Source organism: Bubalus kerabau, chromosome 4, assembly GCF_029407905.1.
Source record: "Bubalus kerabau isolate K-KA32 ecotype Philippines breed swamp buffalo chromosome 4, PCC_UOA_SB_1v2, whole genome shotgun sequence".
Classification (NCBI taxonomy): Eukaryota; Metazoa; Chordata; class Mammalia; order Artiodactyla; family Bovidae; genus Bubalus; species Bubalus kerabau.
In genome coordinates this window covers 130,215,728-130,230,584 of record NC_073627.1, presented here as the reverse complement: position 1 = coordinate 130,230,584, position 14,857 = coordinate 130,215,728, and the positions used below count along the sequence as shown (strand labels likewise).

Genomic DNA, 14,857 nt, shown 5'->3' with positions numbered 1-14,857 from the left:
CAGTCCACGGGGTCGCTAAGAGTCAGACACGACTGAGCGACTTCACTTTCACTTTTCACTTTCATGCATTGGAGAAGGAAATGTCAATCCACTCCAGTGTTCTTGCCTGGAGAATCCCAGGGACGGGGGAGCCTGGTGGGCTGCCGTCTATGGGGTAGCACAGAGTCGGACACGACTGAAGTGACTTAGCAGCAGCAGCAGCAGCAGTACTCTCAAAAACAGGCTGGGTGTCATAGACCAAGGTTAGACTGAAAGTTAGGGGATCACAGGGAGGCAGATATTTTAGATCAGTAATAGGAAGGGCTTTGACAGTCAAAGTTGCCAGAAACGAAGAGGCTTCCTCTTGACGTGATTATTTCCCCATCACTTGAGGGGTATTCAAGCAGAAGTTGACTGAACTCTGCTCAGAGGTTTGATAGAGGGTCAGAGGCTTGGCTGTCATACATTCCAGTGTCAGGAGTCACTGATGTCTACACTTTTGTTGGGCATAAATTGTTAGTTCATTATTATTTTATATATACTAACAATACTTTATCAGTCTATTAGTATTCTAAGGTTGCCATAACAAATGACCACAACCTGGGTGGCCTGAAACAACAGAAATTTGTTTTTTTCACATTTTTAGGGGCTGCTGCTGCTAAGTCGCTTCAGTCGTGTCCGACTCTGTGCTACCCCATAGACGGCAGCCCACCAGGCTCCCCCGTCCCTGGGATTCTCCAGGCAAGAACACTGGAGTGGGTTGCCATTTCCTTCTCCAATGCATGAAAGTGAAAAGTGAAAGTGAAGTCGCTCAGTCGTGCCCGACTCTTAGCGACCCCATGGACTGCAGCCTACCAGGCTCCTCCGTCCATGGGATTTTCCAGGCAAGAGTACTGGAGTGGGTTGCCATTGCCTTCTCCGTTTTAGGGGCTAGAAGTCCAAAATTAAGGTGGCAGCAGAACCATGCTCTCCCTGAAAGCTCTAGGGGAGAATCCTTCTTTGCCTTTTCTGATGGCTCCTTATGTTCTTGGGCTTGTGGCAGCATCACTCCAGTTTCTGCCTTCACCTTCACATGGCCTTCTTCCTTGTATATCTCTCTCTGTCTTCTCTTGGACATAGAGAAGGACACCAGACACTGGACTTAGGGCCCACTGCAAACCCAGGATGGTCTCACCTCAAGATCCTTCACTAATTACATCTGCAGAGACCCTATTTCCAAATAAGGCCAGATGCTGAGTTTCCAGATAGATGTGAATTTGGGGGAACACTACTTCACCCACTAAAAATATATGTAAACCATTCTACCAGGAATGTGCTCACCTTCTAATGCCCTGCCCCAGGAAGAACCATATTCTTGTTGGCTAGGCCTTCACATGGATAGACTGGAGTAATGGGAAGGATGTTTCTATCAAGGGCCCAATCAGGGGAACCCAGCTGGGAGGTAAGCTGAGGCTCTTTGCCCATCTCCTGAACACCCCTGAGGTCATCTGTGTCTCCTGCATGCTGATGGGGTCCCCCCTAAAGGCCCCACTGCCCTTCTCTGGGTCCCTGTCTGTAGGCCACTTGGCCACATATGGCAGCTATGAAAATGCACCTCAGCCATACCCATGAGTGGCAGACGATTCACCGCAACTTCAGCTGCTGCTTCTGAAATCTGTCACCTCTTTTGTGTGGAGACCAGGCTTCCCAGGGACCCGTCACAGCCAGCACTGAGCTGAGCAGGGACTCTAGAACAGGCCCAGTCACGGGAGACACAGGTCTCCTCTCATGACATCGTGGGTTCAAAGACTCCCCATCAGCCTTGCTGAGCACCCCTAGAACTGCATTGCCATCCAAGACTGTTCCACTGTCCACGCTTCCCGAGTGTTCTCTGTCCTGCTCCTGGGGTCAGACCTACACTGTGATCTCAGGCTCTCCCAACCCCTTTCTCTCTCAGAGGCCTTTCCCCTGTGACAGTCTTAAACATCTAATCCTGTCCTGGCATCTGCTTCTCCGAGGAATTAGACCAACACAGGCTGGATGCCTTGGCCTCCTCCTCCTGAGGGCCAGTTTGGAGAAGCATTCCTGACAATTCCTCAGTTGCCCACAGCAATGACTGGCTCAACAACTTGCCCTGCATCTACTTTTTCTTCTTGTCTGTCTTGCCTCTTGGCTCCCTTGCAGGATGGCCGGCCTCTCTACTCTCAGGCAAGCTCGGCTCTTGGGGAAACTAACACAAATGCAGATTAGGAGGAACCCTTGATTTCCTACAAGGATATTTAAAACATGGACTCATACACATTTAGACCTGGACCCAGCCTCCTTTTACAGATGGGACAGTGTTGGCCCTGGAGAGACTCAGTCACCATCCCTGACATTTTTTTTTCTTTTGAGGAAGAGGCGAGGGGAGGGATTGCATGTTCTTTGATTTTCTTTGTCTTGCCAGATTCTAGACTCTCCCCTTTTCGTTGAGACTTCCATGGCACCTCTCTTTTCCTTGATCCTCTTCTCCCCCTCCCTCAGGCATTACCTTGGAAAGACCATCTCCTTACCTCTCCTCCTTACCAATCCATTCCCTGTAGTTGGACCCACTGATATTTATTTCCAGGGTCTTTCTTGTTCTAGGATAGTTTTAGATGAGCTTTAAAACCATCTACCTGCTACAGGCTCCTCTCTCCTCTGCAGTTAGCACTTGCTCTCACGAGATTTTGACTTTGCTTTTCCACTTCTAGGTAATTTGAGGTTTGGGGAATCGGCATCTTCTATTTTGTTAAAGGTGTGCATATTATGTGTTCTTCCTGTTCCTCACTGTTCCTTGGAGACCATATTGGGAGTTCGGGACTTAAATGGCCTTCATTACCTCATCCCCAAGCTCTCCTTTGCCCCTAACATTTTTGCTGCCCTTTTGTGGTGCCTTTTCACCCCACAGAGATCTGCTGACAGTGGCATCTGGAACTGATTCGCACTGGCTCAAAAGAGCTCATGGGAACTTCTTGGGAATGTTTGAAGCTGGCTGACCTCAAGTTGGTAGCTTGATATTGGCAATGATGGAAGTATTCACAAGGCGGAAATTGTCCACGGCCTCAAGCCAGGCTGTCCCCTACCCTCAGGTGTTTATGTAACGTTGACCAGCACACCACTAGCTGTGCACAGTTGTGTTTCTCCACCAGCCTGTGCACTTTCTGAGACTCTCCAGAGTGCAATGCATCGCTACATGCATGGAGGCCACAGTAGGGGCTGAGTGAATGAATGATACTGACTGGGTGTTCCGATTGCTTACCACTCAGTGCAAAGCAGCCCAGACTTGGGGGTGAAACAACCATCCTTCCATCACTTTATTATGCTCAGGGACCTTGTGGGTCAGGAAATCACAGGGATGGCTTGTCCTGCCCTGTGATTTGGGAAGACTTGATGTCTGAGCTTAGCTGAGACTGTCAGAGGCCCAACACAGTGTCTCCATATGGTTCGGTTTCCCACAGCAGGTGGCTGGGTTTTGAGATGGAGCCTCCTGAGAGCCCAAGAAGAAATCCTGAGTGCATGTTTCAAGAGAAGCAGGTTATAGCTACATGGCCTTTATGACTCTATCTTAGAGGTCATATAGCATCACTCCTACCATACTTTGTTGACCAGAACAGTCCCAAGTCTTCTCAAATTTGAGAGGAGGGGACAGAGACACACACACTTCCTCTAAAGGGAGATATGTCTAAGAGTTCTGGTGCCATGTTTTTAAATGGCCACACTGACATTTAGTACCTACTATGTGCCAGATGCTGTATATACATCATCTCAGTTTTTCACAACTATCTTGAAAGTATTGTTATTATTTCTATTTTGCAGATAAAGAAACAGGTTCAGAGAGGTTAAGGAGCTTGCCTAAAGTTACACAGTGATAAATTTATCACTGTGACCTTTCTACTAAGACTTCCTTATTAATTCATTTGTGGAGTGTGCGGTGACTTTTGTCAGGCTGGGGCCGACAAGGATAAATAAGACCCAGCCTTGCTTCAGAGAGCACAAAAACAAGGTCCGTGTGGCATATATGCGTCCAGCTGACTGTGGCTGGATGTGAGCAGTCACTTCATTGTGCCTAAAAGTCAGTCAAGGCCACGTGCACAGAAAGTGCTGAGTAATTGCTCTTGTCCAGGCTAATTCAGCTTTGTAACCTCAAGTCTGAAGTCAGTAGTGTGGAGTACTTTAAATTAGCTGTAAAATTTCAATCCAATTGCTAAACTGCTTAAATTATCAAGTTTGCTCATTGCTAGTTGAATGCATGCATAATTAATTTTTTTCTAAAGTCTGGACTAAAAGCTGCTGAAATCAGGTTTTTTTCTTGAATTAGATTCAGATGTCACAGGAAAGTCTTTGGTTTTATGATGTAACCCATAGCAGCGCACAAGTTTAAAGAATTTTTAGTTGAGCTCTGTGTTGGGGAGGGAGATAAGTTAGAGGGCCCAATATTTTAAAATTGAAATTACATTCTTACTGCCTGAGAGACGAGTCTCCATCAATGACAATGACATTGACAATAACAATGACAATGACAATATGAATCAGAGTACTGCCGTATGATTATCAGGATTGATAGCTCACATTTGCTAAAATCTAATGTTAGAATGTCAGCTTCATGGAGGCAGGGATATCGGTCTATTCCATTACCTGTTTATCTCCAGTGTGTAGGATAGTTATTGGCACATAGTAGACACAATAAATATTCGTTGAATTTGTGTATTAGCTATTGTGATCATAGCAATACCCCTACAAGATAGAAACTATTATTTTTCTCATTTTACACATGAGGAAGCTGAGGCTTAGAAAGGTACGTTGTCTCTTCCAGGGTCGCACAGCCAGGAAGTGAGAGTCAAGGCTTGAATCCAAATTTGTGGATTCCTTGCCCTGTGTTTCTTTTTTCTTACGTATGTAAGCACCAAAGAAGTTCATGAGGTATTTGTGAATCCATTCCATTTGATTTTATGGCTATCACCGATAGTTTTTATTTTATTTATTTGTTAAAAATGAGTGTGCTCAGTCATGTCTGACTCTTTGTGGCCGCATGCACTGTGACCCACTAGTCTCCTCTCCCCATGGGATTTTCCAGGCAAGAATGCTGGAGTGCGTTGTCATTTCCTTCCCCAAGGGAATCTTCCTGGCCCAGGGATTGAACCCGTGTCTCTTGTGTCTTCTGCATTAACAGGTTGATTCTTTACCAGTAGCGCCACCTGGGAAGCCCAGTTTTTATATTAACATAGTATTTAACAATGGTTTATGTACTCTACAGCAGTACTGTATGAAAGAACTTTTTGTGATGATGGAACTGTTGTATATCTGTGGTTTCTAGAATGGTAGCCACTAACCAAATAAGGCTAGTGAGCACTTGAAAAAGGCGTACTTCCTCTTTTCCTTTTTCTTTTCTTTAACAAAGGGAGACTTGAGGCCCAAGAGAAAAAAGGACTTCCCAGGGGCTTGCGGTGAGTTAACAGTAGACACGGGCCAGGACCCCAAGGTCCTACTTCCTTCACTGGCTCTTTGCCTTTATTGTGTGGTTCTTGCTGGCTTTAGTTTCCCAATTCCCAATAGTCTCTTGACTTCCCAAATAAATTCCCTTTGTTTCTCTTTCTTCTTTTGCTGTTTTTGTTTGGATCATTTCTCTGACCCTGTTGCTACTGAGTTAAAGAAACGAAACACAAATGGAAGTGGAAATTGAGTCACTCCTACACTAGCCAGTCACTGAGCCTCTACTCAAACTCCTGCAACCCCTAATAATTCTGCCCATTCAGTTCAGTTCAGTTGCTCAGTCATGTCCGACTCTGCGACCCCATGAACCGTAGCACACCAGGCCTCCCTGTCCATCACCAACTCCCAGAGTTCACCCAAACTCATGTCCATTGAGTCAGTGATGCCATCCAACCATCTCATCCTCTGTCGTCCCCTTCTCCTCCTGCCCCCAATCCCTCCTAGCATCAGGGTCTTTTCAAATGAGTGAGCTCTTCGCATCAGGTGGCCAAAGTATTGGCATTTCAGCTTCAACATTAGTCCTTCCAATGAACACCCAGGACTGATCCCCTTTAGGATGGACTGGTTGGATCTCCTTGCAGTCCAAGGGACTCTCAAGAGTCTTCTCCAACACCACAGTTCAAAAACATCAATTCTTCTGCGCTCAGCTCTCTTTATAGTCCAACTCTTATATCCATACATGACCACTGGAAAAACCATAGCCTTGACTAGACGGACCTTTGTTGGCAAAGTAATGTCTCTGCTTTTTAATATGCTGTCTAGGTTGGTCATAACTTTCCTGCCAAGGAGTAAGCGTCTTTTAATTTCATGGCTGCAGTCACCATCTGCAGTGATTTTGGAGCCTCCAAAAATAAAGTCAGCCACTGTTTCCACTGTTTCCCCATCTATTTGCCATGAAGTGATGGGACCAGATACCTTGATCTTAGTTTTCTGAATGTTGAGCTTTAAACCAACTTTTTCACTCTCCTCTTTCATCAAGAGACTCTTTAGTTCCTCATCAGTTTCTGCCATAAGGGTGGTGTCATCTGCATATCTGAGGTTATTGATATTTCTCCCGGCAATCTTGATTCCAGCTTGTGCTTCTTCCAGCCCAGCATTTCTCATGATGTACTCTGCATATAAGTTAAATAAGCAGGGTGACAATATACAGCCTTGATGTACTCCTTTTCCTATTTGGAACCAGTCTGTTGTTCTATGTCCAGTTCTAACTGTTGCTTCCTGACCTGCATATAGGTTTCTCAAGAGGCAGGTCAGGTGGTCTGGTATTCCCATCTCTTTCAGAATTTTCCACAGTTTATTGTGATCCACACAGTCAAAGGCTTTGGTATAGTCAATAAAGCAGAAATAGATGCTTTTCTGGAACTCTGTTGCTTTTCCCATGATCCAGCGGATGTTGGCAATTTGGTCTCTGGTTCCTCTGCCTTTTCTAAAACCAGCTTGAACATTTGGTTCACGGTTCATGTATTGCTGAAGCCTGGCTTGGAGAATTTTGAGCATTACTTTAGCATGTGAGATGAGTGCAATTGTGCGGTAGTTTGAGCATTCTTTGGCATTGCCTTTCTTTGGGATTGGAATGAAAACTGACCTTTTCCAGTCCTGTGGCTACTGCTGAGTTTTCCAAATTTGCTGGCATATAGAGTGCAGCACTTTCACAGCATCATCGTTCAGGATTTGAAATAGCTCAACTGGAATTCCATCACCTCCACTAGCTTTGTTCGTAGTGATGCTTTCTAAGGCCCACTTGACTTCACATTCCAGGATGTCTGGCTCTAGGTGAGTGTGAGTGATCACACCATTGTGCTTATCTGGATTGTGAAGATCTTTTTTGTACAGTTCTTCTGTTTATTCTTGCCACCTCTTCTTAATATCTTCTGCTTCTGTTAGGTCCCTACCATTTCTGTCCTTTATTGAGCCCATCTTTGCATGAAATATTCCCTTTGTATCTTAATTTTCTTGAGGAGATCTCTAGTCTTTCCCATTCTATTGTTTTCCTCTATTTCTTTGCATTGATTGCTGAGGAAGGCTTTCTTATCTCTCCTTGCTATTCTTTGGAACTCTGCGTTCAAATGGATATATCTTTCCTTTTCTCCTTTGCTTTTCGCTTCTCTTCTTTCCACAGCTATTTGTAAGGCCTCCTCAGACAGCCATTTTGCTTTTTTTGCATTTCTTTTCCATGGGGATGCTCTTGATTCCTGTCTCCTGTAGAATGTCATGAACCCCCGTCTATAGTTCATCATTGTGCCCATTACCTGTTGCCCAATTTCTGCAGCTCCGCCTGTCATAATGTCATAATTTTACAGATGCAAAAATTGAGACCCAGAAAGATTAGTGTTATGGGTATTTAAGCCAACATCTGATTTCTGATTTGGGCTCATCTACAGCCTTCAGTGCTTCTCATCCGGCCATTCTTCATGTCTTTTGTTCCAGCATGTCTGGATGCTCTCAGCTGTCAGTAATAGAAAAGCCAGTCAGAGTGGCATAAACCATAAGGAAATCCATAGGCTCACAATGAGAAGTCCAGAGTAAGGGGGATATTTGGGGTCAACTCAGCCTGTAACAGAGTCATCTTACCTGTAAGATACAGTAGGCACAATATCTAGGACTCATGGTACTTTTAAAAGGCCACAAAAAATACTTTTTTTTTTTTTAATAAGAAGAAAGAACTTTGAAGTTAGAGAAAATGCACTGATATGTGATATTAATAATTTACCTTTATACTAGTACATGGGCTTCCCTGCTGACTCATTGGTAAAGAATCTGCCTGCCAATGCAGGAGACAGACACGGGTTCAGTCCCTGAGTCAGGCAGATGCCCTGGAGAAGGAAACAGCAACCTACTCCTGTATTCTTGCCTGGAAAATCCTGTGGACAGAGAAGCCTGGTGGGCTACAATCTATGGAGTCACAGAAGAGTCAGACACAACTTAGTGACTAAACAACAAATACCAATACAGTCATAAAATGTAGTTTTTAGTACAGACACATTCACGTTTGTTTGTTTATTGAAGAATGGGCCTAGGAAAGCAAAAATACCTAGGCCCACCCTAGTCATAATGGAGTCCAGTTCCGTAACTACAGGAAACTTTCCTTCATAGTTCACTGGCCCAAATTTTCCAACTACATTCCTTCAGGCATTTGTGTGTTCTAACTGGCTACAGCTGCACCAATCACGATCAAGGAAAAGGGGCTAAGCCACAATTTGTTTCCACTCATGGGCCAGGATCCCACAGGCACAGAGCAGGCTGTTACACCTAGGGGAGGAGGGAGCCCAGATGAAGATCAGGGTCTATCAGGGGAGAGAAAGATGAATGCTTAGTTAGGAAACCACCATTGTCTACTATATCCACTTAAAAAATTGGAGTACAGAGGATGTTGAAGCTGTTAGGGGTATAAGGAAAATAATGGCCATTGCTTTCAGGTTTGGTTTATATGATCTAGTCTTGAGGAAAAGAAAATTGCCTATGGTTTACAGAGCTTCTCTCAGTAAATGTGCTCACTCAGCTTAATGATTAGAATCAGCTTGGGTATGAATAAGAGCAAGCAGAAATTCTAGGCTCATCATCTGATCACTTCTAGACTTTTCTGTGAAAATTATGATTCTTTATTAAAATAATAGCATAAACTTGAATACTCTCTATTTTCTCTAAGTAAAAGTGCACATAATTTTGGAGCACATTTGGAAAAGTGTAAATATCAAGCACAAATGAATTGCCTCACTCATCAACCTCAACTTCGTCTTTGCTTAGATGTACTCTTGGTGTTTAGTACCAGGTGTGTATAGAAATGATCTCTTTCTTTACTCAGAATTTGGGATTTACTCTTGATTTTGACTTAGACTTAGTTTCAGATTTGGCAAACAAATTAACCATGCTCAAGGGGAGAGGAGCTCAGCCCTGTTCTTACAAGATGTGTGTTTTCTTAAGCTGCATGGAGAAGGCTGGGCGAGCTGCAGGTAAGAGAAGTTGGCTGGTAGGGGACCCACACCCTGTCATGCAGCAAATCCTTGCCCTTTTGTCTCAGGGAAAATATCTAGCAGTTGGCAGGAAGTGTTGGAGGCAGGGCTATGTGCAAAGGTAAGTTCCATTTTCAGGGCAGTTTGGGTCACACAGAGCAGAGAGTGAGGTGTGATTGCTCAGAGGAAAAGTCAAGTACAGTGGTGTAGCTAATAGAAACACTTTGAAATAGCATTACATGTACTTCTTATATAAAGGAGAAAGAAAGAGAGGTGTTACCACCGAAAGTGGGCAATTTCACAGCAAGCTCAAGTGTTTTGCAGCCCAGAGGTGCCCTGGAGCTGGCCAAACTCCAGCAAATGCTCAGAGAAGGCTCTGGCCTCAGCAAGTGTGATTCAGGGGGAGATTATAGCCAGCAGGCAGCCCAGATAATTAGCTCCCCTTTCTTTGAAAATTTGTGTATCTCTTTATAACATGTCACTTTAGGATACCTGGGTAATAGCAAAAGTCCTAGGTTTGAAGTCAGCCTATGCTTCTAGTTCTTTCTTCTCTCAAGCTTCCTGGTCTTCAACCTCCTCATCTGTAAAATCGGGCTAAAATTAAAAGTTTATTCTTGGATTCAAGTGGGATCATTTTAAACATATGTTAAGTCATTATTCTTGTATCTCACATCTTATAACTTTTCAAAGCATTTATTCTGATTGCTGTTTGTTAATGGTACTGAGGGAAAGCTATATTTTTCAAAAATTCTCTGTGTTTGAGAAGCATCTTCATCTGATTAAAAGCCATTTGGCTATGATTCATGGAAACAAAAAGTCTTGAAACCGTTTTTTAGCAGAAAAGTTGGGCTGCCAAAGCCCAACTTCAGGCCCAATTGAAGAGGCCAATTTTAAGACTTCAGGCTCTGCCTGAGGAGCTGAGTGACCTTGGGCAAGTTAACTTCTCAGCTGCAAAGTCAGTTTTTTCCTTGGGGAAATAGATGGTTTCTGAGGTCCCTTCCAACTCATTCGGTTTGTGATTTTTGTAGTTGACTGAGCCTCAGGTTGCAGTACTGCTGAGAGTCTCAGAAACCAAGGAGGATGGCCCTGGGAATTCACAGATGGTCAGGCAGCATCTGCATCCCCTTCAAAACATCCTTGATGGGTGCTTACCTGTCATCTGCCCCATGTGGATGTCATCTCCCTGTGACAGGGAGGATACTACTTCATGAAACAGCTTTCCACTCCTGCCGCTCCAGTTGTTAGTAAGGTATTCACAATGAGACTAACAGACCCATGGTTGGGCACAACTTACAAAGACCTCTGGAATGCAATATTCCATGTGATCATTCTAGATGATTCCAGCAGTAGCCAGAACAGAGGATAAGAGATTGGGGAATAACTTATTCCAACTCTGTCTTATTCATAGCACCTAAACCCTTGAGAGGGCCGCCTGTTTCTTGGGTGCCTTGTGACTGTTCTTCCCAGTATCTCTGTCTGGGTCCCAGAGGCTGGCTTCATTCATGTGGTCCAGGTATCCTTCCCAAGGAGGAGTGAGGCTGCCAAGGAAGATGATGCGGCCAGTCACAGCTTGTTGGCTGCTTGACCTCCAGTGTCCAACAGCTTATTCAAGGAGGAAGCCTGGAATCAGCGTGGGCTCGAAGCATCATGGGCACATCTGAAATCGGGGCCACTCTGACAAACTGGCCGAAGAGGGGCTGAGCTAACCTGCCTGAAGCCAGATGCCACATCTGCCTCATCTCATTTGAGAAAGGGGATTTCAGACTGGGGCATGTTCATGTTTCAGGTCCTCCTTGTTCCCAAGGCAAGATGATCTCAGGGGTATCTTAAAATTCACTTCCTTGTAACTTCTCTGCTGGCTCAGCTCTCCAGGGGAAACCGGAAAAGTTCCAGTCAGAAGCAAAAATGAATGTTTGTTGACTGAATGCTTGTTTCTCTTCCTTCAGATTTTAAGTCACTTCATGATAGCTAGAACAGAGTAGGCAGCTTTGTACAAACAATATGCAAATTGGACTAAAGGCCCTCATGCTTGGTATTTCTTCAGGTAATAAAAATAGCAACAAGTAATTGTCTAGAAATTATAATGGGTGAGGCCTTTCTAAGAACAGGTATTTACATTATTTAACTTAAACCTCATAATCCTGAGAGGTATCATTTCCTCGGTTGTATGCCTAGGAAAGCAGAGACACAGAAAGCTTAAGTAACTTGTTCAAGATTACTCAGGTAGCAAGTAGAGCAGGATTTGAAGCCAGGCTCTTAACTACCTCACTAAGACTTCACCTTGAGCTAAACCAGAGGTCAGACCCATTTCCATATCCTTTTTAAAAATAATAACTTTATTGAGAGAGAATTCACACACTATATAATTCACCCATTTAAAGCATATAATTCAGTGATTATTAGCACATTCACAGGGTTGAACAGCCATTACCATAATCAATTTAAGAATATTTTCATCATCCTAAAAAGAAACCCTGTACTCACTGGCAGTCACTCCCTATTTCCCTCCCACCCCCAATTCCCTTAGCCCCTGTCAACTACTAGTCTGCTTTCCCTCTGCACGGATATTCCTATTCTGGATGGTCCCTATAAATGGAATTACCTTGTATGTGCCCTGTTGTAAATGGGCTCTTTTTTTTAGCATCATTTTCCAGGTTCATTTCCAGGGCTTGGCTGGGCTGCTCCCACTGCCTGCAGTGGCCCTGCCCTCGTTGGCAGGGATGCTCCCTCCACTGTCCTCTCTGAGCCCTGGCTTCCCTGGGTATGGCACGTCCCTGCTCAGGCATGGGTGGAAGGTGGACTTGGTGTGAATGCCAAGCACTACGTATTGTGTACTCTTTAGCAAGCTGCTGAAACCTCTCTAAGCCGTAGTTTCTTCATCTGTGAAATGGGTGTAAACCAGTCTCTGCCTCTTGAGTTTGCTATGAGGACTGAAGGAGATGGTTGCATATATGCATTCCTCCAGACTGATGGGCCATGGGGCCAGTGGAGTATGGATTTGATTGGTCTTGGGCCTGTTTGAGACATTCAGAGGCTCTGAGCCAGTAACTGTGCATGAGTCATTGAAGAGGAATGATCCTAACCATCTCTGCCTCTGTGTAGAGCCTTCCAGTGTGCAGGACACTCCTTACTGAGCCTGCATTCTCTCTGCCTCATGGTCTCTCAGCACGGCGCCTCAGGGCCTGGGCTACATGGGGTCTGAGGACACATTGGCAGGAGGCAGAGGAACCACAGGAGGTGGTGTGGGCATTGGTGGGGTGGTATCTCCCAGACAGTCTAGAGTCCTGAGCTGGTGTTGATGGTCTGGGGTTCCTTTGCCTGAGTGGGATGTGGAGGTGGGTGCAGGGCGGGCTGGTGCGTGCAGAGAGCACAGGTGTACTTGTGGATGTGGGTATGCAGCATGGCCACTAGGATGCAGGCTAGGCTTCAGCACCTTCTGCAGGGACCTCAGCTGCAGCCTTTGCCTGTTACCCGGTCGTGCGTGCTAGCCCAGGCATAGGCTCCCAACAACGTCCTGGTTCCAGCAAGGGTATTCTTCCTGGGTGGGGAGGCAACCAGCAAAGCCTCAGGAGGCTGGAGGAGGGGTACTGGGGGCTCTGCCAGCCGGACAACAGGAAAGAGTTTGGATGTTGCAGAAAACCCCACGAAACAGCAGGCTGACCCCTTGTCTCTCATAGCCTCTGATACACATTAGGAAACAGAGGCCCAGAGGGAGAGCCATTCTTGTCAAGGCCCTACAGTAAGTCAGCTCAAGCTGCCTGCCTGTCTGCCCTTGACTCGGGCTCCTAGTCTGGTTGGCCCTTCACCCTCTGTGCATTTGCTCAGGCCCACCCCTCCCCAGCCTGGGCACTGCTGCCATCCGCCATTCTCCTCTGCAGCTGCCCGGCAGCTCCTCATGCCTCCTGTCCCTCCCCCACCAGTGACTCTCTCACTCCACACCCTCTGCCTCCCGCCCTAATTCTGTCTTTGTTGCAGCCACCCACCCACTTTTTGTTTAACATTTCATTTCTTTTCTCCTAGAAGACAGTGTTTGAACAATTAGGATAATTGAAGTTTTTCTCTTTCACAATTCTGACCAAAACATATCAACCTTTCATGGAACGGGGGCAGGACACTAGTGTCCCAGTGGGGATAAAGTTCAAGTTCCCTCTGGACCATCGCAGGCTGAGACAATCAAGGTGAAGCTATCTTTTACTTCCTTTGCTCTGCCTGCACCCTTGTGGTGAGTGCATGGCTGCTGAGACCTGTAGGTACCTGCCTTGCCGCTGCCAGCCTGTCCTTCACACACACCCTACTGGGGCTCCCCACTTCCCAAGGGAGAAAGTCCAGCTCCTTCTTAGTTCACAGGTCTTCCGCCATCTCACCTGCCCTGCTATGACTGTGTTAGCTCTTGCTGTTCCCCCGTCATCCCTGACTCTCCAGCCATGGGGAGTTACTTGCAGATCTGTGTGCCAGCTGAGCTGTCTCATGGAGTCAGGGGCTGGACATGGCCTCTGCAAGTCAGACTGTGCTTTGAATTCTGGCTCAGCCACCTTCCCCAAGAAGCCTGGGAAGTTCTAGAACCACTCAGAGCCTTAGGGTCCCCATCTGAAAACCGCATGAGGACTGTGGAAGGCAGAGTCATGGCCCCGTAAGGTGTCTCTGTTCTAATCTTAGACCTGTGAATATCTTCCCTTATATGGCAGAAGAGACTTGGCATATGTGAGTAAGTTGAGGATCTGGAGATGGAGAGATTATCTTGAATTATTTGGGTGGTTTGAGTATCATCACAAGGGTCCTTATAAGAGAGACTAGAAAGTTCAAATAGAGAAGGAGAGGTGACAAGGGAAGTGGAAGTCAGAGAGAGATCCAAAGATGCTGTGCTGCTAGCTTTGAGGATGGAGGAAGGGGCCGCGAACAAAGGAGAGCAGGCAGCCTCTAGAAGAAGAGAGGGCAAAGGGATAGATTCTCTCCTTTGAGAGCCTCCAGAAAGGAAGTAGCTCTGCCAGTGCCTTGGTTTTAGCCCAGTGAGACTTATTTTGGATTCCTGACCTCCAGAACAGTGAGAGAATTGTTTTGTTATTTTGAGCTACTAAATTTGTGGTCATTTGTTACACCAGCAATAGGAAACTAATAGAAGGACCTACTTTCTAGGTTATTAAGGTTCAGGGAGTTAAGACAGGTGCTTAGAAGAATGTCTGGCACATAAATGCTCAGGAGACATCAGTAGTTATTATTGTTGTTGTTGTCATTGTTCCCATCTCTTTTAGAATACTGCTGATCCACCTGGAGTAGCCCCCTCTGCTCTCCCCTTCTCACCCAGCCTTAGCACTTGATTATTTCATTTGCTCTTCCTGACTCTGCTCAGATAACACCTCCTCCAGGAATCCACCTCTGCTGCTTCTCTCAGCAGGTTGGAGCCTGACCACTGCCTTCTCTTTATCCCCACAGCCTCCTGT

General features: G+C 45.7%; 1 protein-coding gene across 1 annotated transcript in view; it reads left to right on the top strand.

Annotated features, from left to right (window-relative positions):
• The window catches only part of GABBR2 (gamma-aminobutyric acid type B receptor subunit 2), a 372,735-nt gene that overhangs the window by 61,421 nt on the left and 296,457 nt on the right, over window positions 1-14,857 (top strand). The gene's annotated exons all lie outside the window — the stretch shown is intronic.